Source organism: Mesoplodon densirostris, chromosome 5 (assembly GCF_025265405.1).
Source record: "Mesoplodon densirostris isolate mMesDen1 chromosome 5, mMesDen1 primary haplotype, whole genome shotgun sequence".
NCBI classification, from domain to species: domain Eukaryota; kingdom Metazoa; phylum Chordata; class Mammalia; order Artiodactyla; family Ziphiidae; genus Mesoplodon; species Mesoplodon densirostris.
In genome coordinates, this window is record NC_082665.1 from 47,708,811 (window position 1) to 47,730,740 (window position 21,930).

The window sequence follows — 21,930 nt, forward strand, 5'->3', positions numbered from 1 at the left end:
TAACTATGAAGAATTCATTGTAAGCTATCACTCCTCTGAGGAAAACAAAAATGTCCCCTTTAGCCCCACTAAGCCTGTGGTTTTAAAACCCTTTCCAATTCTGCATTATTGTCAAAGAAAAATAATTAGATATGGATGACTGAAAAAAACATCTAGAAAGTTCTATCTGAGGAAAAGAAGTTCACCTCAAACCAAATTTCCTGTTTTGATCTTGTGCTCCAAGCAGTCTCAATTTTTCCTTTGGGTTTTACATATAGTTTTGTCATTTATGGTCATGCCTGTAATCTGTCATGCTCACAATGAGTCCAGGATAAACACTGATTTTTGTTACTATTCTATTATTTATAGCTTAATATTACTCTTCACCTTTCTCTCAAGACTGTTCTATCACAGCCATTTGATGTTAGTACAAAGCACCTTAAGTCCCCAATAAACCAACATGTATGTGATGTGGGCAGGAAAAACAATGTATCTTGACTTTCCCAAAGTCATTTGAATCAAATGTTTTAAGTGTAATTGAAAACATATTTTTGTAAGCAAATAGAGCCAATAAACTAGAAAAGCTCTATGGAAACACCAGGCTCCACTTCTCTGGTTTTTAATAAACTGCAGTAGAGGACCTTAGGAACAGTGAGGCAATTGTGTCCCTACATGAAATCACACAGGAGGACAAATGCTCATCCACAAGCATGGTTCATCTCTCACAAGTGCTCTAGGTAGAAAGTCTAGCAGGGAAAGAAGAGGAAATAAGTCAGGGCCCCAAGGCTTTGTATAACCTCCCTCCTGTCAGTGTGCGGACCTGATATGCCTTTATACAGGTGGTAAGATTAAGGGGGAGAACCTCATTGTCTTTGTGCCCCTATGACCCCAAGATCTAAAACCATGATTATCTTCCTATAATTATTTTTTTTTAATATAACCACAAAGGAAATAGCCTCCTGGGCCAAGTCCCTTTCTCAGTTGCAGTGACGCAACTCCCACTCAATCTGTGTGATACCATCATCTTTCTTCCTAATGTCAAACATTCTGCTTGGTCTTTCCAGCCCCTGAAACTGGAATCCTATGCTGGTGCAGTGGGGCTGGCACTGGGAAGGATTCTGAATGATGAGATTGAATCCTTGGCACACACCGAATCATTCTGGCACATTGGCTTTTCCTATAATTTCTCTAGCTATGAATTGGAGCAGATTTATTTACTCAATTTATAAAATGGCACGATTCATTAAAGTAAATCACTTGATGTAAAAGAACTAATTATAGAGCTTTTAGTAAAAATAAGTAAAAGCTTTTTACCCTAGGGCTGGGGGCAGAACCAATTTCTGAACTATAGGTTCTTGCTGTGTGTATGTGTTAAAGTTCCAGGGGACATGATTTGACCCAAATTTGTTTAATAGCTAAGCATGATGTAACAGGCTTTTACTTTATGAAGAACAGAATAGCTATGTTAAAAAATATCCTTTTCACTGTCTATGTCTATGTCGATTTTTTTTTTTTTTTTTTTTTTTTTTTTTTGCAGTACGCGGGCCTCTCACTGTTGTGAGAATGGGAGAGAGTATTTGCAAATCATATGGTTGATAAGGGGTTAATATCCAGAGAACTCCTACAACTCAACAACAAAAAGTAAACAACCCAATTTTAAAATGGGCATAGGACTGAATAGACATTTCTCCAAAGAAGATGCCCAAATAGCCAACAAATACATGACAAAGATGCTCAACACCACTAATCCTTAAGGAAATGCAAATCAAAACCACAGTGAGGTACCGTCTCACACTCATTAACATGGCTAACTATTAAAAAAAAAACAGAAAATAAGAAATGTTGGTGAGGATGTGGAGAAATTGGAACCCTGTGAACTGTTGGTGAGAATGAAAAATGGTGTCGCTACTATGGAAAACAGTATGGCAGTTCTTCAAAAAATTAAAAATAGAATTACCATATGACCCAGAAAATTCCACCTCTGAGTATATACCCAAAATAATGGAAAGCACAGTCTCAAATATAAATGTTTACATTCATGTTTGCTACATAGCAGCACTTTATTCACAATAGCCAGAAGGTGAAAACAACCCAAGTGTCCACCGATGGAAGGATGAATGGATAAATAAAATGTGGTATACATATATAATGGAATATTATTCAGTCTTAAAAAGGAAGGAAATTCTGACACATGCTACAACATAGATGAAACTTGAGGACATTATGCTAAGTGAAACAAGTCAGTCACACAAAGACAAATATTGTATGATTCCATTTATGTACCTAAATAGACACCTAAGTAGTCAAATTCATAGAGACAGAAAATAGAATGGTGGTTGCCAGGGGCTGAGGGGAGGACATAATGGTGAGTTATTATTTAATGGGTATAGAATGAGAGTTTTGCAAGATGAAAAGAGTTCTGGAGATTGTCACAACAATATGAATGTACTTAACACTACTGACCTGTACAGTTAAAAGTGGTTAAGATGGTAAATTTTATGTTATGTGTATTTTATCACAATTAAAAATAATAATAATAATGGTGTTACAGTAATCATGAAAAACAGAAAACATGCAAATCCTTCAAATAGAAAACAGCTATTGAATAGAATTCCATGCAACCACTGAAAAATGTTGTACATCTAAAGTTATTAACTTAGAAGGATGTCCAGGATCTATGTTTTGAGTCAAAAAGCAATTTTCAGAGCAACATGCTGATATTGACTGTATTAGTTTGCTAGAGTTGCCATAACAAAGTACTACAAACTAGATGACTTAGAACAGTAGAAATGTATTGTCTCACAGTTCTGGAGGCCAGAAGGCTAAGACCAAGATGTCAGAAAAGTTAGTTCCTTCAGAGGACTGTGAGGAAGAATATGCTTCATGCCTCTCTACTAGTTTCTGATGGTTTACTGGCAATTTTTAGTGTTCCTTCCCTTTTAGACAATGTGTTACCTGAATCTCTCCCTTCATCTTCAGAAAGTATTCTCTCTGTGTGCAGGTTTATCTCTATGTCCAAATTTCCCTTTTTCATAAGGACACCAGTCATATTGGATTAGGGGCCCACCCTAATCCTGTATGACCTCACCTTAACTAATTACATCTGCAGCAAACTTATTTCTAAATACGGTCACATTCTAAGGTATTGGGGGTTAGGAGTTCAATATATGAATTTGGGGGGGACACAATTCAACCCATAACAAGGACCTTGTTTTTTTCTTACTAGAAAAGCTATACACATGTACATATGCATATGTGTATATAAGTGGGTAGATGCATATGTAAATATATAAAGGACTGAATGGTACACATCAAACTGCTAACTGGGGTTACCCTGTAGAAAATGGTGGGGAGTGAGGAGGGTGGGTGGGCAGTATTTATACTTTTAATCTCCACACTTTTGAATTGATTGAAAAATGTTCAACAGGCATGTGTAACTATTGTAAATTTAAGCAAGCAACTTATAAGATTTTAAGGCACCTTATAGGTGTTCATCAAGGTATATAGTTAGGTTGCCTTGAAGAGAAGTGGGAACTACAATTAGGTGATCCAAAATTGTTGGAATACTTTTTAGCTGACAAATTGAGAAACAGTAATATCTCATACGTTCCCCCCAAAAAGGGCTTATGAGTCAGTGGCAGAGTGGAAATAGCACTGTACTTGGAGTCCAGAGAGCCAGAAGGCGCTCCATTTCTGGCACTAGCTGGCTATGTGACCTTAGGTTCTTAACTGCATTGGCATTTGCATTTTCATCTTTAAATGTTTCTGTAAATTCCAGATATGCAGCCCCTTGGTCTATGTTTATTCCTATCTGGCTTATACATGCATGTTTTATGTCACAACAAAATTTGACCGAGCCTAAAAATAGCCAACCATCACTTCTCCTAGACAAAGATCTGAACACAGAGGCCACTGATCTGAACTGTGTGCTTGAAGGACAGCATGTAGATGATCTGTTATATAATCAGGTGGCCTGATTCTTCCACTCTGCCTCTGCAAAATGTCTATGCCACCCTTTGCTATGACTGTGGGAAGGACAGCTTCCACTGCAGACCCATATAACAGAGTTGAACCCCGCAAACCTACGTCAGTCTTTCACAGCTTTTCTTCATTCCTCCATTCAATCAGGAAATAATTATTAAGTACCCACTGTGAGTCAGGACTATAGCAGGCCCTGGGGATTCACTGATCGGCAGAATAAACAAGGTCCCTATTCAGCTGAATGAGGTCAAGAAGACACATAATTACAAGACAATGTGGAATGTGTTTTGGTAAAGGAATTGCAGTGTGCTCAAGGGATTCCAGTTCTCTGAGTTAGGGGCCCCTAACTCAGACTTAAAGTTTTCCAAAGACTTCTTTCCACAGACTTGCATCAACTCAGCTTTGAAATCATGAGTTAGGTAATTTTGCCCACTACTGGCTTTCGAAGAATTCTGTCTTTCATTTGGGTCTGTGTTTGCTGGGGAGAGGCAAGGCTCAGGCAGGGAGTAACCACGCCCCTGTTGTTCAGCTGCCCAATGAAGAGAAACAATGGCATCTCTCACTGGGAGGCATTCTTCCAACTTCCTGGATGGTGCCATGTTTTCACTCAACGTAGGAGAATCCACTCTGCCAAGTTCAGGTGTAAAAGGGGTCAGGTATTTGATCGCAAGGCCTGAGCATAATGAGAAATACTTATTCCTTCCTCATCAGCGTCAACATCCATCACTGCCCACTCCTCACTTTTACGAACCAGTACATCAAACACAAAGTTTCCCTTTGAAAGTCTATAATGACATTCTGAAAGTCTTTGGAGGAAGCGTTTGCTAGTTTCCTCAGGCACAGCACATGACAAGGTGATAGGGCTCTGGTTTCTCTAAGTCCCCTCAGAATTCTCGTTTCCTGTCCCCATAAGGCTTCTCTACATTGACCTGCAGAGCTCAAGCAAATATACAGTTGTGTTTTGTAACATTTTTTAAAAGGAATTCTGCTCAAAGTGGTAGTGGTAATATTTTGTTTTGTCTTGTCACTGCAATAAGCTCTATAAATTTACTAAATCCCAGTGTAAGCTGATGTCTGACTCTTTGACATCTTATTTTCCAGAAATGCCCACTGTCATTTTTTTCCATGGAAAATCTACACTAGAGGAAACAAGCTTGATAAAGAAGGGATGGAGATGTGAGGTTTTTTTCCCACAGACAAGGATATACCTGTATCCCTTATTGAAGCCAGGTTTCTTTGGAATTTTTTAAAATATGGACAATTTTTTAAATTTTCCTCATGCATCTAAGAAAAAACAATTGGTTAAGTTTTTTCCTAATCGTGCCTCAATTCTATAAATTCCTATATCACAATTTTCTGCATACAATGGACATTTCATCACAGTTCATTGATTTGGAGGCTCCAAAATAAAAAGGCCTACCTCTAATTACCAAATATTCACTGCATATAGCAGCAACCTCAGACCTCAGTCTATCCATGGGATATATGTAGAATTCTATCACACTGAATGAATAAGTACATCTTTCCACCATAGAAAGGATGTGGTTATGTAGAATCCAATGTGCCACTATACTATTGCCTGTTTTTTATTTATTATTTGTTTTACCCCACTTGAATGTAAGCTCCAAAGAGCAGGGTCTTTATTTTGCTCCCTACCTGGTGTCTCCCCAAGGCCTGGAGCAGTGCCAGGCACAACATAGGCCCTCAACTACTATTATTGAATGAATGAAGGTAACAAGGTTATTTTTCTCCAATGGCAGCTCTCAGACTGGCTCTTCTGAATCATCTTTATCCTTTGATGACACCTTGGCTAGATTCTGTAACTTCCTGGTCACTTTCAGCAAGGAAACGCTCAATCCAGTTTAAAACTTCAACCTCAAATCCAGTACAAATCTTTCTTTCTCTGTCTCTGCTTTTCCACTCTTCTTCCCAGCTATGGATGCTGGCATGACCCAGCTCTGGTTTTAACACCCTTTTCTCACTCCCCTTTATGGAGGCCTAGCTTTTGAAGTGTTTGGGGTAGGAGGAGGGAGAAGAAATGGACCAGCTTTTTTTAACTTAACCTCCTACAGTTGAAGTGCTTTTTCTATTGATTAAAGCATCTTTGCTGGGTAACAGGTACCTTCTATGAAGTCCACCTGAATCCCAAGAAACTAACACATCCTCACCACCAAAAATGGAAATGGGAGCCATTCCATGTCCTTTCGTCCTCCTCAGTATTCCCATCTCTCGGATTAGAAATCCAGGGTGCCAGGCTTCCCTTCTTGCAGGAATTCTCAACTTTTATAAGAGAGGTTCTTGAAGCCCCCCACCTTTCTGGCCCCAGCCTCTCACTTGGCTTTGAGGAGTGGAAAGCACCCACCACCTCCCTCCCTCCCCCAGGAAGAGCTTCTCACCATGAACACACTCTCCCTCACAGGCTGATGTTCTCAGTCCCCAACCCTTCCCATCTTCTTATACTTTCTCAGATAGAGTGGGGTGGGTGTGGGGGGGAGGAATAAGGAATGTTAAGTATGGTTGCCTTGGGGCTGGCACTTTAGGGGTCTCTCTCAGAAAAGCCACATTGAGGTGTGAGGAGAAACTGGTGAGTCTTTTTAGATTTACCACCTTTTTGTTTCCAACTGGGACCCTACACATCGACTTCAATGCAACAGGAAAAGTCCTATCAACATCCTGTTATTTCTGCTACAAAAATGACTGTCTATCTTTTAAATTTACACCTCTCTCCAGGACTGGTATATGCCTTGTTCTGTAGCAGTTATGGAGACATTCAATAGATATTTATTAAATTCTTAATACAGGATGAGGTACTTGAGATGTTGACCAGAAATTCTAAACTTCAACTTGAAAGCTGCTGAAAAAAACTTATGGGTATCAACATTACAAATCCTGTTGAAACCAGAGAGATTTCAGACCCATGCAGGAATTTCTAAACCCCGCTCCAAACGTTTACAGGATTCAGGGCTGGGGTTCCCCAAATGCTCCAATCATCAGAAAATCTCCCATATGAAGAAAGAACAGGGACAATATTTTTTTAATTAAATATATGCTTAGGGAGAAATTAAAAACAGAAACATTTGATAATGAGGCAGTCTTTTATCTCTGTTTGCTGCAAGCATCTTGGGCTTCAAAATGTCTCATTGGCTACTGAAACCTAATGTCACCAGAGTCCCAAAACAGATATATTTTGCCACAAATCGCAGATGCTTAGGAATCCTCATCCTTGAGATTCGATTCATATTGTGCACCTTGTCACTGAGTTTTCTCTCTGCCACAACTCAGAAAAAGTTGGTGGTCTATATGGTTTTGCTTTCACATTCACAGTTTCACCAGCTTTCTTGGATCCTCAATTATCACATTAGCTGCATCCCTCTGTAATATATGCATTCAGGAACAAAAATTCAGATCAGTGTGGGAAGTTATTGGGAAGGGTAGATTAATGTTGTTGGTTTCAACTTTCCATTGAAACTTGTCTCCCGTCATTATATAAACCAGTTTCCCTCTCTGTACTTTCCTTGCTCTCTCAGTAATAAGGGACATCTACTTTTCTCAAACAAATACTCTGGCAATTTAATTGAAGAATAGATGTAAAGCAAAACTTGCAGTTTATGGAAGAAATCTCCTTTCTTCCAGCAAAAGTTCTGTAATTAACCATACATCCTTTGGGAGATCTTAACCTCTAATCTTTATTTTCCTCATCTGCCAGTTTAAGGCCAGGCTAATGTATTGTCCATTTATTGTCTATTCTGTACCAGGTTCTATGGAGAGCATTTATCATGTTACTATTTTATTTTGTATTCAAAATAACTCTCTATAAAAGGAATTATAATCTGCATTTTGTAGATGAAGAAACAGATGTAGAAGGTTAAGTAATCTGCATAACATATGGCTTGACCAGTCAAAGATAGAACCTGAATCCAAACCCTCATTTCTTTAGTTCTAAAGTCCTAATTCTAATTGCTGTAATATGCTATCACCTAAATGAGCTCTGAGAGCCCTAAACTATTCCTTCACGTTCTATGTTCTGAGCCATGGAACTATTTCACGTCATTGCAAGAGGCATTATTGGTAAATTATTATTCCTGGCTTTATATAGAATAAAAAATAGTATAGGGCCTCCCTGGTGGCGCAGTGGTTGGGAGTCCGCCTGCCGATGCAGGGAATACGGGTTCGTGCCCCGGTCTGGGAGGATCCCATATGCCGCGGAGCGGCTGGGCCCGTGAGCCATGGCCGCTGGGCCTGCGCATCCGGAGCCTGTGCTCCGCAACGGGAGAGGCCACAACAGTGAGAGGCCCGCATACAGCAAAAAAAAAAAAAAAAAAAAAAAAAAAAAAAAAAAATAGTATACCTCAATATTTTGTAACTACTTTTGTATTGTGAATGGTGGAGAAAAAAGAACTATCAGGTAGCTTCATCTTCTTTTTCTTCCAAAAATATTCTACCTAAACAAATGTTTTTTTCTTTTTTTAAAGACTCCCTCAAATATAGATGATACAGCCTTCCTTAGAAGACCACCTATTGCTTAATATTGGGAAAAAGAGTTTTTCTCTGTCTGGTGTGGCTCCCTCCAATTCTAATTTATTGTCTGTACTTCAGAGTGAATTTGATCATTGTTTCTTATCCCTTTCTCTGGTGGGAAATAATAGGATAGGATGTACTTAAGGGGAGATATACAAATACTGTATTGAGACACCACAAGGAATGTTAATTCCTTCTTGCAATCAGTGTTTTAAGGGCTGTCTATACAGAGTAAAAATAGATGGACAGATGAAGAGTGCAAGTCTTATGTAATTTTGTTTTAAATAACAAAATTTCAATATCATCTGTGCCTAGGTTTTCTGGACTTGGAGAGATAACACTTAAGGAAGAGGGTGGAGAGGAAGGAAAGGTAGGTCCAACTGATAGTTAACTGATTTCATCAAGAATTATCTAATGTGTTTAATAAGAATTATCTTCTCCATATGTGCTGGCCTAGAAAAGGAAAAATGTCTTCTCCATCAGTCTTTGAAGAATTGAATCATCATTTTCTTATCAGCTAAACACTCAGTGAAAGAAAGAAATATTTGAGAAGATAATACAGCAAATTTTTAAAAAGATAGAAATGAATGAGAATTTGTAGACTTTTTTTTTTCACTTTGGCAAAGCTATTATAAATAGCATTTTTTAGAGCATCTGGCTAAAACAAAACAAAGGTTTCCTGTCAGCATGGAAAAAGCAATTCCTGTCTAAAATTGTGTTATTTGTTTTTTAGTCCACTTAATTAAGAAAGCTGCTAAATGTCATGTTACATGTCATCAAATGCCCTTTATAAAACTGATTTCAATTTTTCATGGGTTCATCCAGTTTTTGTGTTCTCACTATTTAATACTTTAGGGTTTTTTTTTAATGAGAGTCTTCATTTCTAAAAGTCAAAGATACACTATTCTTGCTATAATTACTTTTTGCACATCACAGTTAAAAATATACCAGAATATAACAATCTATTGAAGATCAAGTCATCTACTAAAATATAATATGGTCTCACACATATAAGTGACACTTACTTTTAAAGAGAAAAACTGAGATATGGAAACTGCTTGAGTTGAATTGAGCTATATTAAGTCTGACCCTCTAATTTTTCACATAGAAAACCTGAGTCTTGAACTTGAATGAAATGTAGATCGCAAAGTTAGTAGTGGAAAGCTGACATGAGCCTGCTTCACTATTACACTGCTCAAAAAATATTTAACTAGCTATTCTGTGCCAGGTGTAGTGTTAGGTTTTGATGATTCAAAAGTGAAAAAGACAGGGTGTTCAGTCTGAAGAATCTTATAATCCAATGGGAGAGTAAAGTAAATAAATTGATAAGTAAATTTTTGTGTAAAAAGTAACTTACACACTTAGTAGCTTAACAAATTTACATTTATTATCTCACAACTTCAGTGGGTCCGAAACTGAGTATTTTAGCTGGATCCTCTGCTTCAGGGTCTCTTACAAAGTTTCAATCAAGGCATCAGTCAGAGCTGAGGTCTTATCTGAAAGCTCAGCTGGAGAAGGATATGTTTTCAAGCCCATGTGCTTGTTGGCAGGATTTAGTTCCTTGTGGTCTGTCAGACTGAAGTCCTCAGTGTCTTGCTGGCTTTTGTCTGAAGGCCATCCTCAATACCTTGCCATGTGGACCTCCCCAACATGGTTGCTTCTCTTATCAAAGTGTGTAAGTCAAAAAGGCAACAGTGAGAATCTGCTAACAGGATGGAGGCAGGGATGATTGGGGGCCATCTTAAAGTTTATCCACCACAGAATTTTATAGTAAAACATGACAAATGTTGTGAAAGAGAAAGGCACAGGGGCAGTGGGAGCACAGGAGATAGGATCTAAACCAGACTAAGGAGGCTGGGCTATCATTGGAGTAGAATTTTAAAGGATGAGGAGTCATCAGATCAATGAAGAAGGAAAGATGGTCATTCCAGGCAGAAGTAGGGCCTATAAATGCGTAGAGGCATTAAAAAGTACATTTTTCATGTCTTTGTAGGTAAGTTGGAATGGCACAATATTAAATAATTAGGAAGGATGCTTTTTGCTTAGGATCAGCAAATTTTAGAGTTGAAGACTCCAGATGGAACAACTAAGGCTCAGAGATATTAAGTCTAGCACATGGTAGATATTCAGTAAATGTTGAACAAATTAATGAAATGTCTTTGTAGCACTAGAAATGAGCTTCCACTCTCATACCCCAAACAGTAACCACATAAGTCAACCTCTATATCTTTAAGAAAAATAGGAAAGATAAAATTAGAAGTGCTGGGAGATAGATAGAAGAAAAGTATGTTTTATAGTAAAAAGAATTCTAGAGACAGCCAGAACCTACTGGAAAAGAAACAGAAAGTTAGATTTCAATTCTAATTTCTACTCATAGAAGTGAAAATAAAAGGGGAATTGCTATGGTGTGATACCAGCCAGGTCTTTGGGGAAACAAACAAACAAAAAAGCTTTACAGACATATAGGTAATAATGAAATTTTTGCAACTAATTATTTCACTTCATTCCAAAGGAAAAAAAAGTTTTCCAGAGTCTTTTTCTTGAACTTACCAAACTTCTATACAATTTCTGACTCAAACACAATACACCACCTCTAGGATCCAAAAAAGAGATGGCTTATATTTCACATATTTATATCAGGCCTAGCATTTTTTCCCTCGGTCTGAAATATACACATGTTTTATATTTCAGCTGAAGAGGTTATTTTCCAAATGAGGTTAAAAAAAAAGCCAAGGTACTATCACTCTGACATTAGCAGTAGTTACCTAATATATATATATTTTTTAAGTCATAACCATTTTAGGAAGTTTTTGAACCAAAGAGGAATTTGAGTAATAATCGTCATATATCTTGTTGCATGTCAGGTATGATTGCCTGAAATGTGGTGAATGGATCTACACATTTACGATTCTTTCATTCATATAAAGTTAGCCTAACGTTAGTCAAATTTAGTCATCCTGTTGTCCCATGCTTATGGGTAAACCCACTTGGAACCAGCTTTTGGAGAGAAAGCAGGGGACTGTTAAATCTATCAGTGAAGAAGATACCCTCTTTTCAATGCCTCTGGAGATGCTAGATTGTTTCCCTTTACTTCTCAGTGTGGTACACCCAGTCTCTCCTGTTGTGTGTGTGTGTGTGTCTGTGTGTGTGTGTCTGTGTCTGTGTGTCTGAGTCTGTGTGACTCTTGGGGAGGGAGTGTTTAAAATGTGTAATTCCTTTTTATCAATTCTCTACAAATCTGCAACCAAAATCCTTGAGGAAAAACATTTTAAAGAATATGGAGCATGTATTAATATATTTAAAATAGATAACCAACAAGGACCTACTGCATAGCACAGGGAATTCTGCACAATATTGTATAATAACCTAAATTGGAAAAGAATAGATACATGTATATGTATAACTGAATTACTTTGCTGAACACCTGAAACTAACAGAACATTGTTAATCAACTATACTCCAATATAAAACAAAAAACTAAAAAAAAGAAAAATGAAAAAATAAAAAGGAATATGGAGCATGAATCAGGGGGAAGGAAGATGATTTAAAAGGAATAGGAGTAAAATTATTTTTTAAATATGAAAAAGTAAAGGTAATAATTAAGATGTATGTGATATCAAAACCTTCTTTGAGAGTATTATAGAAAAGACAATTCTTCAGATGCTTTACAGCTCAGAAACATTTTTTAATTTCTTTGATGAGAGGATGTTTTAAAGTAGAAAAGTTAAAACTCTTGATTATGTACACCAAGTTTTAAGAGGAGTAAGTACTCAATTATCTAGACCATCTCTCCCAAATCTGCTACAAAAGTAAAAAGCAGGACTTTGGGAACTTTGGCTATTCATTTGATTGTCTTCTCTATAGAACATCCTAATTGAATTATATGGAGTTATCCACTTTAGAGCCTGAGATCTTTTAAAGAGAAAAGACACAAGTAATCTGGAACTATTGATACCTGAAGGGCTCCACAGAGGCAGTCAGAAAATTAATCCATAGGGAGTCTCCACAGCTCAGAGCAGGAAAAATTAATTAAACTTCCACATTTCCAGAAGAGCTATTGAAAAGAGAGGTAGAAAACCTATTCTCTATTTCAATATCTAAATTTCTTTTTTTTTTAATTGAAGCGTAGTTGATTTACAATGTTGTGTTCATTGCAGGTGTACAGCAAAGTGACTAAGTTATACATATATATACATATTCTTTTTTGTATTCTTTTCCATTATGGCTTATTATAGGATATTGAATGTAGTTCCCTGTGCTATACAGTAGGACCTTGCTGTTCATCTATTTTATATATAGTAGTTTGTATCTGCTAACCCCAAACTCTTAATTTATCCCTCCCCCACCCCTTTTCCCCTTTGGTAACCATATTTTTTTTTCTATGTCTGTGAGTCTGTTTCTGTTTCATAAATAAGCTCATTTGTGTCATAGTTTAGATTCCACACATAAGTATTATCATATGGCATTTGTCTTTCTCTTTCTGACTTACTTCACTTCATATGATAATCTCTAGGTCCATCCATGTTACTGCAAATGGCATTATTTCATTCTTTCTTATGGCTGAATAGTATTCCATTGTATATACGTCCCACATCTTCTTTATCTGTTCATCTGTCAATGGACATTTAGGTTGTTTCCACATCTTGGCTATTGTAAATAGTTCTGTGATGAACATAGGGGTGCATGTATATTTCAAATGAGAGTTTTCTCTTGGTATATGCCCAGGAGTGGGATTGCTGGATCATATGGCAAGTGTATTTTTAGCTTTTTAAGGAACCTTCGTACTGTTCTCCATAGTGGCTATACCAATTTACATTCCCACCAACAGTGTAGGAGAGTTCCATTTTCTCCACACCATCTCCAGCATATGTTATTTGTAGACTTTTTATTGATGGCCATTCTGACCAGTGTGAGGTGGTACCTCATTGTAGTTTTGATTTTCATTTTTCTAATAATTAGCTTCAATATCAAAATTTCTTATATGTAGGTGACATTGCTTCTTCTTTTATATAAAACTAACTATTGGGCTTCCCTGGTGGCGCAGTGGTTGAGAGTCCGCCTGCCGACGCAGGGGATGTGGGTTCGTGCCCCGGTCCAGGAGGATCCCGCATGCCGCGGAGCGGCTGGGCCTGTGAGCCATGGCTGCTGGGCCTGTTCGTCCGGAGCCTGTGCTCCGCAACGGGAGAGGCCACAGCAGTGAGAAGCCCGCGTACCGCAAAAAAAAGGAAAAAAAAAAAAACTATTACTTTGATTTATAGGGAAGATTTTTGTACTTCCATTAGATGTATATTGGAACTACTCTTTCCTATCTTCCATGTTTTCTTAACTTCTCTGATATTTTCCATCTCTTTATCTCTCTGGTCTTCATTCTGAGTGCTTTCCTTAAGTCTTCAGTTTATCTAAGTTTTGTTTAACCCATCTCTTGGGTTAGACTCTAGTTGTGTTTCTGCACTACTTGTGTTATTCAAACTCAGGTCCCACAAGAAGCCTGGATTTGGACTTCCAATTTCCACCATGGCCAGGGAAGATGATCTGTTTCCAAGCCATATCCCCATGCTATATCCCAAGACTGCCTCTGGACTTCTACCTCCTTGTATGAATTAGACAGGCTATTCCCAAATATATTTCCCCATTGTACAAAGTGCTTTAGACATTAGCTTCTAAAGCACATATCCATGCTAATATCCTTGGCCCGCATGGCATCAACCACCACTCATTACAATGATTTAAGTTCCCTCTATTTCCTGCTACTTAAAAGATTTCCCTTTCTGGCTTTTGAACTTAGCTTTGTAGCTAATATTTTTAAATTTATATTATAGTTGGCATTACTACATATTTCGAGTTAGAAGATATGCTTCCTACATCTGCTTAGTGAGCCAACCTTCCCAGAAATCAATTTTGATGCTGAAATAAATAAATCGGGGGATTTTTATAGCTAGATATCTTATTAAGGTAGTGCTTTACAAGTAAGAAAGAGATTCACTTCTTTGAATTATCAGACTTTCACTTCTGTTGATGCTTCCATTTCTGGTGGACTTTTTTTTCTTTTAACATTTAAGAAACGCTTTGTAGTGAAAAATGGTACAAGGTCATAAGTCCATCAAAATTACTACATGTGGGGCTTCCCTGGTGACGCAGTGGTTGAGAGTCCGCTTGCCGATGCAGGGGACACAGGTTCATGCCCCGGTCCGGGAGGATCCCACATGCTGTGGAGCGGCTAGGCCCATGGGCCATGGCTGCTGAGCCTGCACATCCGGAGCCTGTGCTCCGCAGTGGGAGAGGCCACAACAGTGAGAGGCTCGCGTACCGGAAAAAAAAAAAAAAAAAAAAAAATTACTACATGTGGTTATTGAATGGGCAACACATAGTTTAGTATCACATACTTTGGCACCAAAAATTGAGGGAAAAGGGCTTGGTGGCCCTCCTTGATTAAAGAGTAAAATTCCTTGAATTTTCTAGTGAAAAAAAGGCTGAGTGAATTTTCAGATTCAGATATTAGAGGCACTCTCGTTGCCTTCAAAATTTATTATGAGACTACTACCACCCATGAATTTGCCTAAATCATTTTATATTTCTTTATAACAGTTTTAAAAACAATTTTTGCCTTTGGTATAAATAACTTGAGTTTATTATTCATTAAATTAAACAGTTTCTCTATTATTTGTCCTTAACATTTACATGAAAGTAAATTTTATACAACACCACTTGAGGAGAAAAAAATTGTGTTTTTCATTATAATTTTATTTTCCTGCCTTTGTTTCCCTCCTGATTCTGAGACAACTATTGATTTTCAGGTATTTCTTTTTAAATCTAACTTATGTTCAATTTTAAAGTAGCAGAGCATAGGTGTTGAGATTCCCAGTCAGATTGGTTGAGTTTGAATCCAGCCTCCACCACTTACTACTAAGTGTGCAACCGTGGGTAAGCTTTTTAACCTCTGTGTACCTCACCTTCCACGTCTGGACAATAGGGATGATGATGACGATGATGATGATGATGATAGTGCCTACCACATAGGGTGTTATAAAGAAAGACTAAATGAATTAATATAGAGAGAGCACTTAGAACAGCCCTCGATATATGTTAATTATTATTGTTATATTTCAAATTTCCATGAGGCTTTTTGCACAGGCATCTCTAAGAGAGTGTTTCTAACCATAATCTAGCCTAATGATTTCATAGGTTTATGGAAAAGTCTCAAGGCACAATATCTTGAAGCATATTTTAAAAAATCTATCCTTAATGCTATCTCTTTTCATGATCACTTGCTTTTTTTCATGAATGGATGCCTTAAAGGTAATGAACCCACATAACCCTTCCTTTTTTCTATCAAAACCCTTTGTTGAGACTGTTGACAGGAAATCCCTTGGGAATAGAGGGAGTTGAGGCAAAAGAAGAACACTTCAGTTTAGTGGCCAGAGGGGGCCCTCACACTCCCCTGCTGGTGCTGTGAGCCAAGATAAACAGGCTTGGCAAGGGGTGCCTTACTCACTCCACTCTGTCAACTTGGAGGTGAAGGTTTTCAACTGTGGTATTGCTACTCCACCCAACTTCTGTTCCATTTTTAATATACCTTTGTGATAAAATGTACCGTATCCATTAAAAAAGTCTTGAAGGTGTGGCTGACATGAAGGAAAGCAATATCCTGCCAATGCCTCAGACTTGAAAGGCCTTCCAGCCCTAGCTCATGGACCACCCTCTCTATTCTGGCTTGTACAGCACAGGCTCCACATTTTGTTCAGTAAAAGCAACAACATCCACATACCTCACCACCTGGGACAATGCCATAAATTGTCCCTAGTCATGTGTGCCCTGGCAAACACCCAGGTAAATGACTGAGCTCACACTGGCCAGTCACAGAAAGAATATTAGCGTACCTTGCTTCCCTCAACAAATGTGTTGCTGAAACTGCATGAAAATCAAGTGTTTGCAAGTTAACTCACTTCTTGAATTCACCGGGAATTTGCTGCTTAATAAATGCTCAGCGGGTTACTTACTGAATAATAAAAGTCCTTTGTAAAGTAATAATTACCCTTTAGTTTATCTGTTTTCACATTTCGAATTTTGGAATCTGGTTTTCCTTAAAGCAAGACACATCTGTAGCATTAGTTTCTCTACTCTAGGTGTCACTTAATCTTTGAGGGTTCAGGTTTTTTTTTAGGGGAATGTTAGGGCACCAGACTCAATGACCTCTACAGTCCCTCCCAGCCCAAAATTCACTTTCCTACAAAGGCAGTCTAGGAATAATTAGAGAAATGTCTTTTTGTTTGGTTATTCTTTCTGATTTTATCATTCCATTCACAGTCTAAGGAAAGTGTGCTTCCACCATCAGTTTCTGGAACAGTTCCATTTGATGCTTCACAATGGCATAGAGAGCTATAGTCATGGTCAACTGATATTTTGAAGTTCCTCGGAGATCTCTTTCCATTGCTACATTTCCTGCTTTAGTTTTGGCCCAGAGAAAAATTATCAAAGATCAGAACTGCTTCCATCAGCTTCATAGGCTAAGACCTTCTTTCTGGATGTTCCCTGGAGCATAAGGCACTACATACAATATTTCATTATTTGCTATGAGCATCAATGATACACAAAGGGAAAATCATGTTAACTCCACTTCATATCCTGGAAAAGAGTACTACAAGATACTTAGGTTACTCACCCAAGTCACCCAGTCAGTAACTAATGAAGCTAAACATGCTTAATTTTGTGACAGAATTACTAGCCTATGCTGCTTGAAGTTGAAATAACTGATACCAGAAATATTTTAGTAAAAACTTTCCTTATCATCCCCACTGAACATCACACTTTTCATTTAGGGAATCTATGCATTTACCAACACATCCTTGGAATAATCTCAAGAACAAAAGGCAACTGAAAAGTGATATTTATGAGCTATTGGCAGTATACCTCAGGTTATACAAGCCACAAGTCTCCAAAAACAAGTATAACTAGCATTTGATTCCCCCTGTGGCTGAAGAAGTACTTTCATATTAAATGTAAACATTTGATGTCACAGAGATAAAAAAGAGTGTGTGATTCATGTCAGTATTATTTCACCTCATTTAATTGTGTAAATTTTTGTGATAATAGGAAATGGCTTGGCAAACTTCAAGAACTGATCATTGTATTTGGCATTATTATTGGTTGTAGAAATAGCATTGTAAACTATCAGCTAACATTTAAAAGATTATTAAAAGATATTATGAAACACTTTATGCCAGTAAATATGACTATTTATATGAAATTATTACCAGACTAACACCAAAAAAATAGAAAACCTGAATTGTCTGATAATTATGAAAGAAATTAAACCTATTTTTATAAACCTTCCCACAAAGACAACTCTACTTTCCAGTTTCACCAGTGAATTATCTCAGAATTTAAAGAATAAATAACATTAATCTAAAACAAATACTTCCAGACAGTAGAAAAAGGGACAAGAGACACTTTTCTATTATTTAACAGCCCAGCAGAACCTTACAAGGACATTACAAGAAAGAAAAATAGCAGACACAAAGATGCAAAAATCATAAACAACCTTAGCATGATCAAATGGACTTTTTTCAGGAATGCAAGGATAGTTTATGATTCAAAAATCAATCAATGAATTCACCACATTTACAGAAAAAAAAGAGAAAATCACATAATAAATGTAATAGTTTCAAAAAGCATTTGATAAAATTCAACACCCATTGATAATAAAAGTACTTAGCAAACCAAGGGGACTTTTTAAATCTGATAGTGTACTTACAGAAGTCCTACAACAAACATTTTCCTTACTTGTGATTTTTGGAACAAGGCAAGGATGCCCAGTATCACCATTTTTGTTTTAATTATACTGGAGGTCCCAGTCAATGCACAAGACAAGAAACAGAAATAAAAGGCATAAGCATAGGAAAGGGAAAAATATAATTTTTGTTATTCATTATTAGAATTAATAAATGCATATATCAAGCCCGTTGGATACAAGGTCCAATATCCAAAAAGCAATTAACTTCTATTTGCAAACATTAAACAAATAGAAAATGAAACTTTTAAAAAGACATCATTTACAATAGCATTTAAAACATTAGCTTATCAGGTTTGTGAAAAGGAATTTAGAGTAGACATAAAGAAATTACTGTTTTAAGAGTAATAATCTGATGGGACAAGTGCTAAAAAAATAGATCCAAAATCCATGTAAATATAACTAAATTGATAGTAATTTTCTAAAACCAACCCTCAAATCTTTCTTACTCTTTCTCTCTTTTGTTAGCTGCTACATCCCTTAAAAGCAGGATATCACAGCTATTTGAATATTCACCAGTGATTCCCTGATAACATCAGAAAATAAAAATGGACTTTAGGAAAATTTCCATTGAAACCACTGGTTTTAAATTGGTTTTATGTTTTAGAGGGAGAGTACCAAAAGGAAATAAATTAATACATGATGGTCAAAGGTCTTTCTGGTTCTCTTAAAAGCATGTAATCAGATAGCTTCCTCATGCAGAACATCTTATATCACATGAAAATATACAAGGTGTCTAAAGAAGCAGTTTTGAATAGAGGATTTCTGAATACCATCTCAGGCAAGGTCTAGAGAACTCAATATTATGTGATTTTATGATAAATTTTTTAGACAGTATGGCCGACTACAAGTCTTCCTTTGTACTTTTCTGTACAGTTCCTCACTCAGAACAGATCTAGCTGTCTATGGGAAGGTTCTGCAGGACAAAGAGCTAAGATTTGGCCACTTACACACAGACCAAAAATGAATTACCCAGGGTGTGCTAGCAGAGGGACTTGAACTTAAGGACAGGGGAAAATCTGCACAGGTTGCCAATGGTTTGTCAGAGTTGTGAGAAAAGAAATGGGAAATTAAAAAAAAAATTCTTATTGGCATAATTTACATTGGACAACATGAGCACATTCCAGTCAATCTACTTCACAGACATGATCTCATTGGTCTCCCCAACATCCTTACAAGGAAATGAGGGGGACAAGTGTGACTCCACCCTTCAGGCCAAAAGCCCCATTGCTCACTCCCACTTGTGGGTAGGAGTGGGTGGAACACCTTTATACAGGGGAACAAATTACCGCCTTCCTGGCTTCCCCGCAACATGTGGGTGAACAAGTTTGCCTTTCTCTCCTTGAGGCCATACAATTCCCAAAACAATTTGTCTGAAATGTTGGGGACTGAGTCACTGGCCAGTGATATTCTCAAACAACTGCTGGGTTGTTTCTCAACCATTGTTTTGCCATTATGACTTGGACTCGATACATCATGTAACATAAGTGCCTGTGATGAAATTTTTCTCATTGGCCTAGAAGAGACTTTTAAGAAAGGGAAGACAATGGTAAATATGGAAGAGGAGTCATTTTACACTTTTGCAATAGAAGGATATGTTACCAGCACTACGCTCATCTAGAATATAAGATGTGAGAACAGGTAAAGTTAGAACATTGAGTATCCAGAAGTTCTCTCATATAGTAAACTAGATATCCATTGTTCTGGGTGTTTTTTGTTGTTGCTGTTTTTGTAACTAGATTGCCTCTCAAGACTATTTTCACTCCTCCCTTTGTGTGCTTAAAAATAATGTGGCATGGGCTTCCCTGGTGGTGCAGTGGCTAAGAATGTGCCTGCCAATGCAGGGGACACGGGTTTGAGTCCTGGTCCGGGAAGATCCCACATGCCGCAGAGCAAATAAGTCCGTGTGCCACAACTAATGAGCCTGCACTCTAGAGCCCGTGAGCCACAACTACTGAAGCCCATGTGCTGCAACTACTGAAGCCTGTGCGCCTAGAGCCCGTGCTCCACAACAAGAGAAGCCACCGCAATGAGAAGACCGCGCACCACAACGAAGAGTAGCACCCGCTCGCCGCAACTAGAGAAAGACTGCGTGCAGCTACGAAGACCCAATGCAGCCAATAAATAAATAAATAAATAAAATAAATCTATATATATATATATAAAAAGTGGCAGAACTGTTCAAATTCTCCATCAAAACAGTTACTAGTAATTATAATTTTGAGGAGAGCTCATTGGGAAAGAGAACATTTTAATAACAAAAATCCACTGGAGAGTGTTTTTCACATTAGGAAACACAGGATAATTTATTCAAAAACCAGCTCCTTAGGACTCACTTGAGTGTCCTATACTTAAAGATATGTTTAGATTTTTCTTTCTCCCACTACAAATAAAGTGTTCCAAATACTGAGGGATGAAAAGCACAGGAAATCATTCTCCATATAAATGTTGACACACAAACTCACTCTAACTACATATGGATATCTCTTACGGATATAGAACTCAGCAGCTTCTAGCAGTCATCTGAGATGAGCACCATATGTGACATAATAATGCATTATTTCACTAAAGCTTTCAGAGCTTAAGAAAATAGCCTGAGGAATAAGACTGCTCCTTTCTGAGCCAAGGTTGCACTCTTCTAAGTCTAAAACGTGCTTAAAAACAGACATTAGGTAATTGTAAAAGCCAAGGGAGATCAGTTTAAGAATATGAAATAATATTACTACCAACTGCCCTTTTCTGTGTTCAATCCAGATAGAAGCTGGACACATAGGAAGTGACATTTGTATAATAACAAAGAAAAGGAGACTTAGAGAGCAACCTTCCCACCTATAGTCTTTGTAGGATTTTATTACTATCTGCTCTTTATAACCCCAGAAAATGAGAAAATTATATTTGTTCAAAACATTATGGAAAGTCTTCCTCTGTCTTTCTATGACATAGTTTCAGGTCATTATTAGGCAATTTCATTTCATATATCAATAGTAGCCTATTTGTTTATTGAAATCAACATAAAAGGCAGCTCTTGATAGCAAATAAAGAGCCTTGAAGTCAGAATACTTCACTCCCACTAACTTGGTGTATGGTCATGAGACATGAGATAAATTATCTCAACAGGTCTTTCCAGAATTATTCTATTCATTTTGCAAATTGGTTTATATTTGTAGAAAAGTTTCAGTCTGTTTCTGGCATGGCAATGGCCAAGTCAGAATCTCTATTTGACACAGTAAGAAAAATAGGCCAACACATTACACATTTATAAGATGAATTACTGTGGATAAAATATACATAAACATGGATTAGGGTGTATTTTTAATATCCAGGGAAATTTTCATCCCTGAGTTATTTCATTAGCAACTGTTTCATCACATATCCCTGGCTGAGAGTTTCCAGTAACTCTAGGTCAGCAACTGTAGACTCTATTTTCAAAGGAAAATCTCTTATATTTTCCATCTGCAAAATTTTTACACCTATGGCCTTGTTCCTTAAGGGTCCAAAGAAGACTGAAATATTAGACGGAGGAAAAAAAAAGATTTATGTAGAAAGACTTTCTGACTGGGGGGTGTATTTAGTCTAGAAACAAAAACTCTAAAGTGTGGCTGGCTTAATAAAAGTCATCAAGAATATGAAAGACCAGCTGCTCTGAATTTCCTCAGAGACTAGAA

At 37.3% G+C, this 21,930-nt stretch overlaps 1 protein-coding gene across 3 annotated transcripts in view; it reads left to right on the top strand.

The window, feature by feature from the left end:
• The window catches only part of COL8A1 (collagen type VIII alpha 1 chain), a 161,099-nt gene that overhangs the window by 24,677 nt on the left and 114,492 nt on the right, over positions 1-21,930 (top strand). For 2 of the 3 annotated variants that reach the window (XM_060098671.1, XM_060098673.1), the window contains exon 2: positions 8,794-8,848. The exons of the other annotated variant lie outside the window; for it this stretch is intronic. The gene's annotated coding sequence lies outside the window, so the exon portion shown is untranslated. The remainder of the gene's footprint in view (positions 1-8,793; positions 8,849-21,930) is intronic. 3 annotated transcript variants of the gene reach the window in all.